Genomic DNA, 16,059 nt, shown 5'->3' with positions numbered 1-16,059 from the left:
AACTAACGAAGGAGTTCCACTTTGACTTGAAGATCAAAGGGGAGTGTTCTTATCCACTCTGGCGTCGCGTTGGATTATATGGTCGCGAGAGGAAACAACGTAGTTTCGAGGCTAGGGCGCGTTCCGTCAGTGGTCTATTGGCGTTCCGTCGGCATATGGTGTTCTGTTAGCGCTTTAGCTAACGGGCATTAGCCAATCCTCTACCTTATGTGCACGCTTCTCCTTAGTCACAACCGGCTACACGAAGCCTTCCTGGGCGCTGAATAAAAATACAGCGCTGATTTGATGGTCCTAGCGTGCGTTTCAACTATATTTGTAGTTTCGTCACACAAAATCACATATTTTTTTTATTAAATCCTTAATGGTTTATTTGAAGTTGATTTTTCTTTCACTATTTTAGCTTTAATTTTGATTTTTTTAAATTCACCAAATATTAAAATAAATATGACAAATATTTTACCAATATATTATATATATATTTTTAGGATTTAAATAAATAATTCTTTTAGATAAAGGGATACAACAATTCATCAAAAATAATTAATTTTGTTCTTTAATTTTTCTAAAATTATATTGAGATAATATGCGTACAATATTTACCTCAAATAATTTTATTTGTTTTATTTTGTCATTAACTCTTAATTAATTTGATTAATTAGTACAATAATTAATCGTAAATAATTGTTTTAAATATATTTTTGGCCATTGGGTTAATTATTTTGATCTTATTTATTTAAAAATAATTTAAAACAATTATTTTAATATTATAAATTGAAATGTTAATTTTTAGTGCTTACAAAAATGATAAGAGAAAGATAATTTTTGTTTAGAACTAAACTCAAAATCAAACAAGGCCTTAGACTTATAAAATTACTATAACACCCAAATAAATTGAGAGTTAAATAAACTAATCCTAAGTTACAATTTGTGGCAAAATGATGAATTAAGCTTCTTATGCAACAATGGGCCTTATGTTTTTAAAAATCTTATGAGATGATCTAATCCATAACCTTAAACCTGCCAAGCAAATAGTTTATCTAAAAATCTAGTAAACGGCTAATTTTATTTTTATAATTTAAAAAGAAAAAAGAAACCTGATAAAATTTTCATTTTAGTCTTTGATATGACTTGATTGAGGATTACCTTAATAGTGTCTGGGCCCGTAATTTCGGACTGTCTTAATATAATTTATTTTTTTATAAAATGTACTTTTCGTCTAAATTGGTAATAATAGAAGAAAATTCACATGACTTAAGTATATGCAACTAAATAATTATAAATTATTATTCTATTTTATAAAAAATTATAGTTTGAGAATGGGTTGTACTTTATTTTTATTTTGGTCCTAAAATTGGTGTAATTTAGGGATAATTTTTGTCCAAGTCATTAAAATCGGTTTCACCTTTTAATTGATACTTCCGCATCGAAATTATGGATCATTATCGATTTCTAATAACTTTGAGTCATCCACGTCGTGACTATGGAATAATCCTCCTCGTAACAATCCGATATAGACAACCCTTCTTTAATTGGTTCCATAATGATACATAATCCATCTAAAATTATACTCAATCCAAATTCCATTCAACCATATATCTAACTTATTTGATGTATTATTTGTGAGTTTGATAATTGTTTGGATATCTATCTTCTATATTTGTAACCCCGGAATTATCCCGCAACAGGCATTGACGCGTCCGTGAGCGCAACATTGCACATGCAAGCCCGGAGTGATGAGAGGTTCGACGATTACAACATTGATTTGCGTGTCAGACATCGTTTTAAAATAACACTTGACAACTTAAAATTAATTATAAATAATATTTAATTTTATTCAAATTTTAATAATATAGGGATTTTTTATAAATCAAATTACAATTTGATTTTTATGAAATACCGTTTAAATCAATTAAAAATAATTAATTTTAAAAAAGATTATTTATTTGAAAACAGAGTCGCCAATTGATTTTATAAAAATGGTGTACGTGTAAAAACGTATTTTGCGCCAGATTTTCGTTTGGTTCGAAGTTTGGTGATACATAGGAAAAAGATTTCGCATTATGTCCTGCGTACCCGTTAAAGGACGGTCTCTACTTTATAAACTTGACTTTTTGAAAGTCGGTTGTATAACGTTGAGTTGTTAACCGATTATTCTTCCGGTTCTACTCATGCTAATAAGTTTTAGCATAATTTGAAATATTGAAACAATAATATTAAAATATTGGTACCTGTTGCGGATGATCGCTAAGGAGGATTATACTTAAAGAATATCAATCATTTTAAAGGATGTTAGGGTTTAGAAATAAACACCCAACGAAGTCTTGGTTAAAATATTTGTTTAAGAGATATACTGAAAATATTTTGAAATCATTATGATCTCTGAAAATTATTGGAAAATGTATTTGGGTCCCAAAATTACAAAAAATAATTTTGGATTTTGTAAAGTATAACCAAACAGGCCTTAGGACAATAATCCTAGGGTTTGGGTTCTATTTTATCGGTCAGGGTCCAGAGACCCTCGATTTGGGCTCGGGAGCTCACGGTCTAAGTACCAGAGTCCCTCGGTCAAAGTACTAAGGACTCGATCCTTGTTTGGGATTTATCGGTCTAGAAGTAAAAACATATCAGTCTTTGACTAGCCTAGGGATAGGTTTCTCGGTCGGAGTGTAAGGATACTCAGTCCTAAGGTCTAAAAGTCTTGGTCATATGTCTAAGAAACTCGATCCTAGGGTTTAAGAGTCTTGGTCCCAAGTTTAGAACTCTCGGTCCTAGGTCTAGGAGGCTCGTTTCCTAGGGTTAGAAGACTCGATCCTAGGGTTATAACTCTCGGTCCTATGTGTAGGAAACTCAGTCCTAGGGTTTAGAATGCTCGGTCCTAAGGTTTGGGAGTCTCGGTCCCAATGTTAAAACTCTCAGTCCTAGGTCTAGGAAACTCAGTCATGGTGTTTAGGATGCTCTGTCTTAAGGTTAGAACTCTCGGATCCAAGTCTCGGTCATAACTCGAGAACATCGGTCATATGTCTCGGTCCTAACTATAGAACATCAATCATATGTTTTGGTCCTAACTCAAGAACATCGGTCCTAGGTCAATTTTCTCGGTCCTTGGTCTAGGTCTGGACCGAAGATTCTCGCTCAGTTCTCTCGGTCCTAGGCTCATGGCCTCGTTCCTCAAGAACATAAGAACTCATTTTTTAAATTAGTTTTTTTAGATCTGATTCTTTGATCCAAAAGCTTGGGTAGCTTCACAAAGCTCTCAGGAACACATTGATTATCATCTCAAGGTATCAATCGACCTAGATAATGATAAATTTGTTCAAAACAATTTGTGATCAAAATTTGGGTTTTTAATTTTAAAATTGTTTTGAAGTGAAATGAACTATCCAATAGCTTTCCTATATCACATATACTTAATTGGTACTAAAACAAGAACACTATATGTTCGTTTTGACTAATTCGAGAACATAAAAAATTTCATTTTATTTTAAATTTTTGGTTTTTGATCAAACATAATTGGGATGGATCCAACATGATCCAAATAGTTGCCCAACATGTTTACAATAATGTTGGGATGTTTTCTAGACTGTAATTTAACAGAAATAACCCAAGAACAACAGACCCGGTTTTTGATTTTGGAAATTCAAATTCGATTTTTTGATCGATTTTATTCTATCCAGATAATTTCTAAATGATCATATATAGGATCAATATTCAAACATAAAATCACATGAACAACAAGCATGCAAATTTCTCTAATTTGAAATATAAAAATTTCAAATTCAAACTGTAAATATGAATTAAATGGTGATTGGAAGCTTACCAAGGATTGAAGAACACTCATTGATCCTTATAAAAGCTTTTTGGATAAACATATTCAAGCTTTAAGGCCTTAAACAAAAAATTCGAAAAATCCAACACTTTGAAGCTTTAATGGAAGATTTTGATGATTTTTTACGATTTAAGGGTTGTGTGTTGGTAGGTTAACTTTGGAATGACTTGAGGAGGATATTTATATTCATCCTAGGTTAGTTGGGGAAGCATAGTGGCCTAAATTCACCAAAAGCCATTAATGACGTTTGACTATTCTTGGTTGGTAGTCGCCAGAATAGGCCGTGACAAAGCCTAATCTTGTAGGGGGTGATCACCATCGTGGGGTGATCACCATCGTAGGGTGATCATTCTGAGATATGAATCACCTCATTTTGTGGACCAATGGATGAGTTCCAAAAATCCAAGATCAACACGGATCTTGAAGCTTATATTCACGGCGTTGTGATGATGAAGAAGATTAGAGGCCAAAACGACGTCGTTCCATGCGTGTCCTGACATTTTGTTGGAGGTACGTTAGCGTTTGAGCGTTCCGTTAGCATTTGAGATAACAGTGCTAACATCTTAGTTATTACAGTGCTTCACGTGTTGGCCTCTCCTTGGATACGACCGACTACGCGAAGCATTCCTGGATGCTGAACGAAAATTCAACACTGATCTGATGGTCCTGATGCGCTGCAACCAATTTTCTTGGGTTCGGCCACATAAGATCACACATTTATTTTTATTTTAAAACCTTAAGGGTTTGTTTGAAATTGTGTTTTCTTTCACCCTTTTGACTTTAATTTTAATCTTTTCAAATACACAAAATATTAAAATAAATATAGAAAATATTTTAATTACCAATTTATTTTTTTATTTTTAATATTTTTAGGATTTAAATAAATAATTCTTTTAGGTGAATTGGATAAGAAATTCCATCTAAATTATTTATTTTTGTCCTTTAATTTTTTTAAAATTATTTTGATATAATATGAGTATAACATCTATCCATAATAATTTTATTTTTTTATTTTAGCCTTAACTATGAATTAATTTAATTAATTAACCCATTATTTAATTACAAATTACCATAGTCAGTAATAATTATTTGCTAAATTTCACATAAATTATTAAAAGTAAAAAGTGATTCAATTAGTGCCAGGTGACTTGAGGCAGATCTTTTCCTTCCATGTTGATTCCTCATCAGTGACTCCCCAGCAAACTCTTCCCCACCGCCGCCCTCCACCGGAGCTCTGGTGAATGGGTTCTGATCATGGAACTGCTGCTGATTGGCTGCCCATGAATCCTGCTGATGAGATGATCCAATATTAGGATTAAACTCAAAGAGAGGTGCCATGTCATAGGTGGCGCCGCCAACCAATGGGTAGTCTGACATGGACAGAGAAGATTGTGGCTGTTGCTGAGGTGGCGGCTGTCTGGCTACTTGGGCTTACAACCACGCATTCTCTCGTTGAAGATTGATCATCTATGTATATATATAATTTATGACCACAAAAAGTATTAAAAAATTAAAATTTTAAATAAAATAAAAAGCATACCAATTAACAAGAATTTCTACCTAATATCATTACTTGTTAAAATTAAAATTAAAATTTCCAATAAAATGAATTAAGAGAACAGACAAGATATATAATAATAATAATAATAATAATAATAATAATAATATATGAGATAAGTTATATTAGAAGAAACTGACTTCATTCCTAAATTTGGATATTACTTTAATCTAATATAATATTTGATAATTTGACGTCAATTTTTATTTTTAAAACGTTTATTTTGTGAAAAGTTTTGCTTTAATTAGTAATGTATTTATTAAAGTGACATCTATGAGATAAACAAATCATATAAAATCAAAATATTATAATGTTAACTAAAAGTTAAGTCAAAATGACAAATAAGGTAGATATATATCCTTCACAGTGTTATGACGTTGATAAGGAAATAAGTAATCTAAATTAAGTTTTACAAAATTAATAATCAAATCAATTATTTCATAAGACCAAACATACATATAAGATCACCATATAATTACTCCCAATTGTTTTTAGAAGATTTGACCTAACTATTGTTCTGATTTGTTTATAAATTAATGCGATTAATTAACTCATGTTAAATCATGTTACTATTGATATTTAAATACATAAGTACCTAATTTTGGAGACCAAAGATTTGAGATACACAACCATAGATAGGATCTTAGAGACGAGCATGAGCTTCATAATTTAAAGTCCTAACTGCCTCGGGCCGTTTGTCGATCGGAATATTCGTTAGAAGTTTTGTAACGTTGCTTGTTCCAAATAACTTATGAATCGACGCGAAAATGGCGGTTCCTTGATCAGAATCAAAGTAAGGTGCGAATATGCAATTGTCGAGACATTTCTTTCGTAAGTATCTACAGGCTCCGTATGGTCTGATAATGATTATGGCGCTTGAATTGGTCTCTGTGCTCATTGTTTATTTTTTCCTAAGAGAAGTTGGAGTTTTTTTGGGTAAAAACTTAGGATGAATAATGATTATCTTATATGTATGTATTTTTTATATGGTTGAGGGTTGGTAGATTTCTTTTTCTTGTAAAGTGAAGGGATAGAAAAATAAAATTGAGTCATTGGTTGTAATTAAATACTATTTATCTCTCATATTTTAGAATTTTATCATAAAAAAAACATTATCAAATCTTTTATATTTCAAAAATTAGTATTCTAACATCTTTTATTTTATTTTTATAAATTTTAGATTTAAAAAAAAAATATATTTTTTAATATTTTTTTCAAATAATTATTTAAAATAGGTTTTCAACAAAATAAAACAAAAACAAAAATAACAACAAAAATGGAAAACAAAAAACTTCTTCTATATATGAAATCAAAAACTCTAACCACAACTTGGTTGTTGTCATTGACATTAAACTAAACATCATGCACAAAATGAGCCTCACTAACAAAAAAAGTCAAATTATTTTTACTCTTGATCTATGCACTAACCAGTTATATCTTGTCACTTTAGAATGGGTATACACAAAAATTTGATTTACTCAGTCTCAATGAGGTCATGAGTTCGAACTCGTGAGACGAGAAGATAATTAACTCGCGGAGATTGCAAAAGAGTTGCGGAACCCAACGTTTTAAAAAAAAATTACCAAATTTATAAAAAATTCTCAAATAATTCCGAGTCCTTAAAATAATTTTCCAAATATTATAAGACTCGAAAAGGGGTTTAAAATAAATTAAATAATTATTTATGAAATATGTTATCTTCATTTATCCCAAAATAATTAATTCAAAAGCCTCTAAATTAAATAATATTATATTTAGAAAAAATGTTATATTCATTTATTTCAATGTTATTAATTCAAAGGCCAAAAATAAATTTAATTATTATTTGGAAAACATTTTGTATTCAATTATCCATAATAATTAATTTATTGGCCAAAAATAAATTAAATAATTATTAAGGGAAAATGTTGTATTCATTTATCACAAAATAATTAATTTAGCGGCCAATGAAAAATTAAATTATTATTTAAGAAAATGTTGTATTCATTTATCCAAAAATAATTAATTTAAAACGACAAAAATAAATTTAATAATTATTTAGGAAAATGTTGTATTAATTTATCACAAAATAATTAAATTACAAAATAATTAAATGAAGAGCATAAATTAAATAATTATCTGAGAAAAAATGTTGTAGCCATTTAAATTCTAAAATAAAAATAAAACTCTAAAATACACAAATAAATCAATAAATAGAACAGAGTAGGCAAAAATAAATGTTATGTTTATTAATTTATTTTGTAGGTAAAAATAAATATATTAATATATATATATATATATATATATTAAATGACGAGGGGAATGTCAAACATGACCAAAGTCGTTTGGTCCAAATCAAACCGTCTCTAGACCACGCATAGCTCAGGCGCGCAATGAGCAAGGCCAAACAGAAGCCTAGACGGAAGGTTAATGCGAAAGACTCGGGACGCCAAGCGTAAACGAAATCCATTAATGATATTTCACTTATTAGTCGCAATTCGTTGCTTATGGCCACTAGAGTCTATGATAGCATAAGGAAAATGATCTAAGCGTCATGAGGTATTTTACCCTTTTAAATTAACTCATTTGGTAACCAATGATATACGATTTCAACAATTTTCAAATGAGCCCATGTATCTAGAGCTAAAATAACACCGATTTTGTATCCTCCAAACACGGTTGTGTGATGGTGATTGGTGATGGTTGATCTCCTCTATGTGTGTTGACCCTTCACGCGTTGCACTTGGGTCTTGTTTCTACGTTTATTGGCTTGTGGCTTGACCTTCTATGTGTGAGTTGGACCCTTGGTTTTTCCCTATTCGGGCTGGGTCTCGGTAGTTCGCTAGCACTACAACAAAGAAGATTTTTGGCGACCCTTAAAAAGACTTCTGCTAACCCTTAAAAGCGTCGCTAGAAATATCACCGACCCTTATTCTTGCGTCGCCATAAGCAGGGTCGGCGCAAGTTATAACAACCCTTGAATAAGCGTCGGTAACATTAATTTAAGCGTCGCCAAAACAACATTTAATTTTTAACAATTTCACTTTTTAATTTTTGTTTTTATTTTAATTTTATTTTAAATTAAATAAACAAAACATTAGATTCCCGTTTATTTTCAACTTCGAGTGAACTCTGGCTATGTATGTAAATGACATGTTTGTGATGTTCACTATTCTTGTCGGAAAACTGCTAACCAACAAAACCATTAAACATTAATGGAGTGATCTGATAAACAAAGATGAATCATTAATCACTCGACAAATATTAACAAGTTGAAATAAATCTATCTAAATAGTGCACTTACAACTGTGATGTTCATAGGCTCCAAAGGGTTTGATGCTATAAAATTTGTTCTAATCTGCAACACAAATATTGAAGTCATGTATCCGAGACAAAGACTAAAAGACAAGAACCTTAAGAGTATAAAAAATACATATGACGATAAGTTATGTAGATACAAAGAATGTAGGAATTACGCAATTTCAAATGCAATTAACCATGTTTAATGACTTAACTAGTATCTATAGCCATGGAGAATTATCTCTCCAAAAATAAATAATAAAAATTATAAGTGCTACAAAGAACCATACCTTTTGATTTAACAAAAAAAGTAAAAACTATTGGAAAACAACTTTTTTAGAATTACCATCATGGTGAGCTTCCTATCTAGTGATGCAAATCATATAATACAATGTTACTATCACTAAACCCAAAAAAAAATAAAATTAATGAACCAACAATTCTATTTGACCAACATAAATTATAAGACTATATTTGGTTCAATCAAAACACATTTAAAATCATTCATCTAAAAATACATACCTTCTTGATGTTGCCAAAACATTTGGTTCTCTAGGGTTAAATCGAACAGATATAATTGTGTCTTTATCCCACTCAAACTTGTTTACTGTTACACGAAACAACAGGCAATTCAAACTCCACATCATTCAAATGCTCAATAAAAGGAAAAAGAGAAGATAGATTAATACCTATTGGGTTCCCAAACCATTGGTAATCAACCGCCCTAATAAATCTCCCCAAATCAACAATTTGTTCATAACAATACTAATCTATTATAAACCATCATTCAAACAAGGCATTCATTATCTTTGATATAAACATCCTAGAGTCTAACACTTTGAGGAACAAATTTCAAACACATAATGTGGGGAAAATAAAGCATATTGTTTAATATTTTATCCTTACGTTGAGTCAATTCTACATGAAACAAGAAGACGTTCATCTGTTGACACTGTCTTCCTTAGGAGGTAAGACTAAGAGATATCCTTAACAAACCTACTAGGTATCTAAACAGAATCCAAGCACTGATCAATGAGTCGTTACTCCTCCTAGGGGACTTCTTCGTTACATATTTGTCTGGTGGATTAAAGCCTAAAGTTGTAGTAGGTGTTCCATCAGTAACAAGATTAACCCATAGTAGTTGAACTAGTATAAGACCCTCCGGAATGCCTAAAGCAGCCGTCAAGAATATACACGCAACTTCACCGATAATTGAAGAGATCTTGTACCTGGAAAACCCATAAAATCCTTTAGTTTACGATTTAAAAAATAAAGATAATTCAAAATTCGAAGAGAGAAAAGAGAAGAAAGGAGGACCTGATGAAATCCTTCATGTTGTTGGAAATGGATCTGCCTTCACCCACAGCAGCAACAATTGTACTAAAATTGTCATCAGCTAAAACCATATATGATGTTTCTTTTTGCAACCTAAAAATATTATAAGATTATAAATAAAATCAATGCAGCCAAATAAGTTAATGACAACAAAATTAAAAATACCTCGGTCCCAGAAATATACCCATGGCAATTCCGATATCAGCCAATTTTAGGGTAGGCGAATCATTCACCCCATCCCCAGTCATGGCAACAACTTCACCATCTTCTTTAATCAATCTGACTATGTCTTTTTTATGCCTTGGTTCGGCCCTGGAGAACAACAACCTTCCACTTTGCATTAAATAAGTTTTAGGATCACCAAGACCCATAAACTCCCTCCCTATTATGCTTCTACAAGTTATATCCTCATGTTGTCCAAATACACCTATTTCACGGCAAATAGCTTTAGTTGTGTTCTTGTTGTCTCCCGTAATAACCATAACTGCTCTACAATCTTCAATTGCTTGTCGGACCTCTTTCTGGGGATCCTAAACCAAAAGGGGGAAACAATCATGCGCGTGAGGAGATATTAAGAAAGAACCTAGGCAAAAAAATTACAAACTTACTCTCAAACCAGCAAAACCAACAAAAATGAGGTTACATTCTATTGAAGAATATGTGGATGGATTCAACAAAAGTTGGTGTGCTGGGTGACCTTCATCACCGGTGTAAGTGACAAACTCTGGAAAATCCTCATTGTATGCAAAACCCAAACATCGTAGCGCACTTTTTGACATTTCATCTAGACTTTTTAAGATTGTGTTTCTAGAACTTTGATCTAGTGTTACAATAGAACCGTATAGTAGTTGAATGAAGGAACTTCATTCCAACAAGTTCACTACACCCTACATTATCATATAAAATCTTAACTATTATTATAAGAAAAGGAAATATTTAACATTATTATTTTTAACCCAAATTATTATTTTTTTATTTTTTATTTAACATTATTTAACTCATTTCACACATTTTAATCAATTTAACACGTTTTGATATTTAAACACGTTTTCCACAATTTTCACGTTTTTAGCACGTTTAACACGTTTAACACGTTTAACACGTTTTTTTATGTTTATGACACGTTTAATACGTTTTCACACGTTTAACACGTTTTTGACACATTTAACACGTTTAACATATTTTTGACACGTTTAACACGTTTAACATATTTTTGACACGTTTTCATGTTTATGGTATGTTTAACACGATTAACACATTTTGACACGTTTTTCAAAATGATGACACATTTAACATATTTTGACATGTTTTTCACGTTTTTAGCACGTTTAACACGTTTTGACACGTTTAACATGTTTTTCACATTTTCCACATTCTTGACACGTTTTACACGTTTTTAACACTTTTAACACATTTTCACATGTTTTTCACGTTTTCCCCTATTTTGGCGCGTTTCACATATTTTGACATGTTTTTCACGTTTTACACGTTTTGACACGTTTAATATGTTTTTCACGTTTTTCACATGTTTGACACGTTTAACACGTTTTTAACATGTAAAACACATTTTCACACGTTTTTTACGTTTTGACACGTTTAACACGTTTTGACATGTTTAACACATTTTCTACATTTTTGGCATGTTTTGACACGTTTAACACGTTTTTGACACATTTAACATGTTTTTCATATTTTTGACACGTTTAATACATTTTTTACAAATTTAATGTGCCAAACCTGAAAAACATGTTAAACGTGTCAAAAACGTGAAAACTTGTTAAATGTGCCAAAAATGTGAAAACGTGTTAAATATGTCAAAAACATGTTAAATGTGCCAAAAATGTGTTAAACGTGCCAAAAACGTGTTACAACTTGTCAAAACGTGTTAACGTGCAAAAACCATGTTAAACATGTCAAAAATATGTTTAATGTGAAAACACGTGTTAAACGTGTTAAAATGTCAAAAACGTATTAAACGTGCCAAAAACGTATTAAACGTGCAAAAAACGTGAAAAACGTGCAAAAACGTGAAAACGTGTTAAAAGTACAACAATATGTTAAATGTGCTAAAAATATGTTAAATGAGTCAAAAACGTGTTAAATGTGTTCAACATGTCAAAAACATGTTAAACGTGCCAAAAATGAGGAAAACATGTTAACATGTGAAAAAATGTGTCAATATGTCAAAAACATGTTATTAATGCCAAAAACGTGAAAAACATGTTAAACGTGTGAAAAACGTGTTCAATGTGTGAAAAACATGTTAAACGTGTGAAAAACGTGTTAAATTTGTGAAAAAATGTTAAACATGTGAAAAATGTGTTAAACATATCAAAAACGTATTAAAATATAAAAACGTGTTAAACGTGCCAAAAACGTTAAAACCGTGTTAACGTGCCAAAAACGTGAAAACCATGTTAAACTTATCAAAAACATGTTAATGTGTTAAATATGTCAAAAACGTGTTAAATGTGTCTCAAAACGTGAAAAACATGTTAAACTTGTCAAAAACGTGTTAAACGCATTAAAGATGTCAAAAACATGTTAAACGTGACAAAAACGTGAAAAACGTGTTTTAAGTGTGAAACGTGTGAAAAACGTGTTAAACGTGTGAAAAATGTGTTCGACTTAAAGTTGGAAGATGATTAGTTTATATTGGATTAATAATAGAGATTTAAATTAAATTTATATAATTTGGGTAATTTGGATAACCCTAACCCAACCCAAATTAAATCCAACCCATACTCAACCCAACCCATACTCAATCCAACCCAAATTAACCAACCCGAATTAATATTTTGGGTTTGGGTTAGGGTTGGGTTTGGGTAAACCCAAATTATGCCCACCCCTACCGACAATAACTCCCATAGATTTTTTGTACCGGTCAAACTCAAGAGTAGTGACCCATGGATCATGTTTATTCCAAGAATTGCATGAACCTTTTAAAGATAAAAACTTTGTCAACATTCATGTAAAAATGTTTGATAGAGAAAATTACCACAAGTATGAATAATGATAGAAAAATTAAGTAATTTAAATTTCAAACCGGCCACTCATTACAAGTTTTGAATATTTATTCTAAATAATCAAAAAGAGAGAAATTGATAGAAAAATTAAGTAAGTTAATTTTGTGGAACCGGCCAGATGAACTAAACAGATGTTAACTGTCATATGCAGGGACAGATCAAAACCGTATGAACCGGTTGGGCATCATAAAACCGGTTGCTACTATACTTCAAAGAAACCAGCTTCAAGTGATCAAGTTAAAGATCAGAGGAACCGGTTTTCACCTTCTCAAGCAACCGGTCAGCAAAGATAAAAACTTACACACCAGCCGGATCATACTGCACAAGACACAAAACCGGAAGATTCAAACTTCAAGAGTGACGTACTATGACGAAAGAAATGTGTCTTGAAAGAATAAAAGAAGATCAGATCCGATCGGAAGCATGCGAGGAAAGCAATGATGCTTTATTGATCCGAAGTTGACAACCTGAGGTGGATGATTAGCACGTGTCCAAATCTGAAAACCGATTATGTCATCTTCTGCTCAGAGCTGCCTGCATGACTGCCAGGTGTTGAGGAAGGTGAAGCGTGCAAGCAACCTTTCTGCACCGGCGTGATAACGATCAACCAATCCAAAGGAGAGAGAAGAAAAGTGACCGTTAGCTCTTCTCAGATATAAAAGGAAGATGAAACGTCTTCATTTAATGCAGTTGTGAAGTTACAGATTACGAATCATAAAAGCAATAAGTTAGAGAGATAAACTGTTACAAATCTTAAAACCGGTGTGTCCAAAACCGGAAGCTTTCTGTATCGTGTTGTGTTGAGTTGTTGTATTACATCAAAGTGTGAGTTGGTGTAACCGGCGAGTAGCGAAGTTGGGCTCGACCGACAGTGTTGTTGTAACTATAAAAGTTAGTGGAGATCCTTCTCATAATCTGAGAAGAAGGGGTGACGTAGGAGGGTTTGCTCTGAACATCCATAAACAAATCCTTGTCTCGTGTTCCTTCTTTTTGCTTTCATTACGTAACCTCAAACTAATCGTACTCCGTAAACCGGTCACTCATATCCACAAAACCGACTTCTTCTAAAAACATCATCTAAAGTCGCATACGTTGTTTCAACCTGAAACAAACATTTCCGCCCTTGAACCCGGTTCAAGAGTCTGTGACAGTTTGTGTAGTGCTGAGAACGGTTTTAGTCTCTAACCAGACTATCACCAAATTGTGTGTTGTGTAAGCGGCCACCCTTCCCGAAACCGGAAACACCCCGGTCCTCCAAGGGCGTCCCCGATCCTAACAAATAACTTACAAAGTAAACCACCGTTCACTGAGCTGAGGATGAACCAGCATTCATACCATCAGGAAGTCCCATTTTCTCAACCATCACTGGTAATAAAAGGAAAACATCCTAATCATGAACAACTTTTAAAATATATATACATATATTCTTGTCTTTATCATTTGATCTGATCACCTTCAGAGCTGCCTCGGTACGCATTCCATTTGTAACAAAATGATTCTCACTTTCTTCAATGCCTGCATCATTGCACAGAGCAACAATCTTAACTATCATATGAAGACTAGGATCTATTCTTCGCACAGGCCATCCTTGAATTTTTCCATCAAAAGGTCTATATGTACTCCCTTCTACATTAAAAGGCCGAACAACGTTTGCTCTATCACTTATGGCCACAAGCTTTGATACAGACATCTGGTTTGTGGTTAAAGTACATGTTTTATCCGAGTAGATGACTGTTGTAAATCCTAGGGTTTTAGCACTTGGCAACTTCCGCACAAGTGCATTCTTCTTAGCCATCTTCCAGGTCCCAAGGGCCATACATGTGGTTATGACTGCTAGTAAACCTTCCAGGATCGCAGCTACTTCTAGTGCAACTGCAATCTCGAAATAATTGGTGCATTTCTGGAACGAGAACTTAAAGTTGGTGCCACCCATCAACGTACTCCCAGGTGAGGAAATATTTAAGATTTATAAGCCACACCAGAATACATATTACTCCTATAATAGTTGTTAAGGCTTATCTAAATTCAATCAACTTCTTCTTCAATTGACAGTTATTACTCAATTGACAGAAAAGAGAAGAGCATAATAGTCTTTGATTTTGTGAATACATATTCAGATCCAATGAGAGAAATACAATCCACATATAATCCGGAGGTAGAGATTAGGTTATATATTTATATATATATATATATATATATATATGAGGAGTGATAGAGGGAGGGAATTTAAGGGAGGGAATGACGTGTCACTATATCACTGGTTGGAGAAAGGATAAAAGGTGAGAAGAGAGAGACATTTTGTTATTTTTTGGCTAATCAAATTGCGCCACATCATTCCCTCCCTCAAATTCCCTCCCCCAATCATTTCTCTCTCTATATATATATATTATATATATATCATATTATAGAATTGTAAAATTAGCAATAAAGAAGGTTAGAAAAACAGATCATCAAAGCGAAACAACAAAACTGAACAATGTAAACCTAAAATTAGATAAGAAGATCAACGAAAAGAATATCAATACTATAATTATAGGGAAAAGAAAGAAAAGGAAAGAGTACAAGTTCAATTCCGCATGAGTTGTTGAGTTCCAATGGTTTGTAGAAAGACAAGATTGGGGATCTGAGAAAGGTAACGAACTAGAAAGAAATTGTAGAGTGATCGACGAGAAAAACAACAGGAAGCTCAACGAACTGACGCCTAAGAAGTCTGTCATAATTATCTTTGTCCTCCATGATTTCTTCTCTCTTTCTTTCTATGAAGACCTTTGTTTCTACGCTACTGCCGCTGGCGTTTGTAGAACAGCAACTCGTCTTCTCCTCTAATCAATTCAGAGCGCGATTTTTTGAGAGGAAGGGAACCTAAATTGAGCGATTGTTTCGCAATTGGGAAGGGAACTCAGATTGAGCGATTTCTGTTGTCTGGAGGTGAAGTGCAAAGTCTGATTAGGTTTTGGAAGAGAAAAGAAATGGAAACAATGGGTTTCTAATTTTAAAAATAAATAGGTCTTAAACTTAATATAATATTTAATTTA

The 16,059-nt window shown here is 32.4% G+C and overlaps 1 pseudogene; it reads right to left on the bottom strand.

Moving 5' to 3' along the window:
* Positions 1-9,624: 9,624 nt before the first annotated feature.
* LOC124918180 lies at positions 9,625-15,135 on the bottom strand (annotated as a pseudogene).
* Between the last annotated feature and the right edge of the window lie 924 nt (positions 15,136-16,059).

Source organism: Impatiens glandulifera, unplaced genomic scaffold (assembly GCF_907164915.1).
Source record: "Impatiens glandulifera unplaced genomic scaffold, dImpGla2.1, whole genome shotgun sequence".
Lineage (NCBI taxonomy): Eukaryota > Viridiplantae > Streptophyta > Magnoliopsida > Ericales > Balsaminaceae > Impatiens > Impatiens glandulifera.
This window is presented reverse-complemented; position numbering and strand designations above follow the sequence as displayed.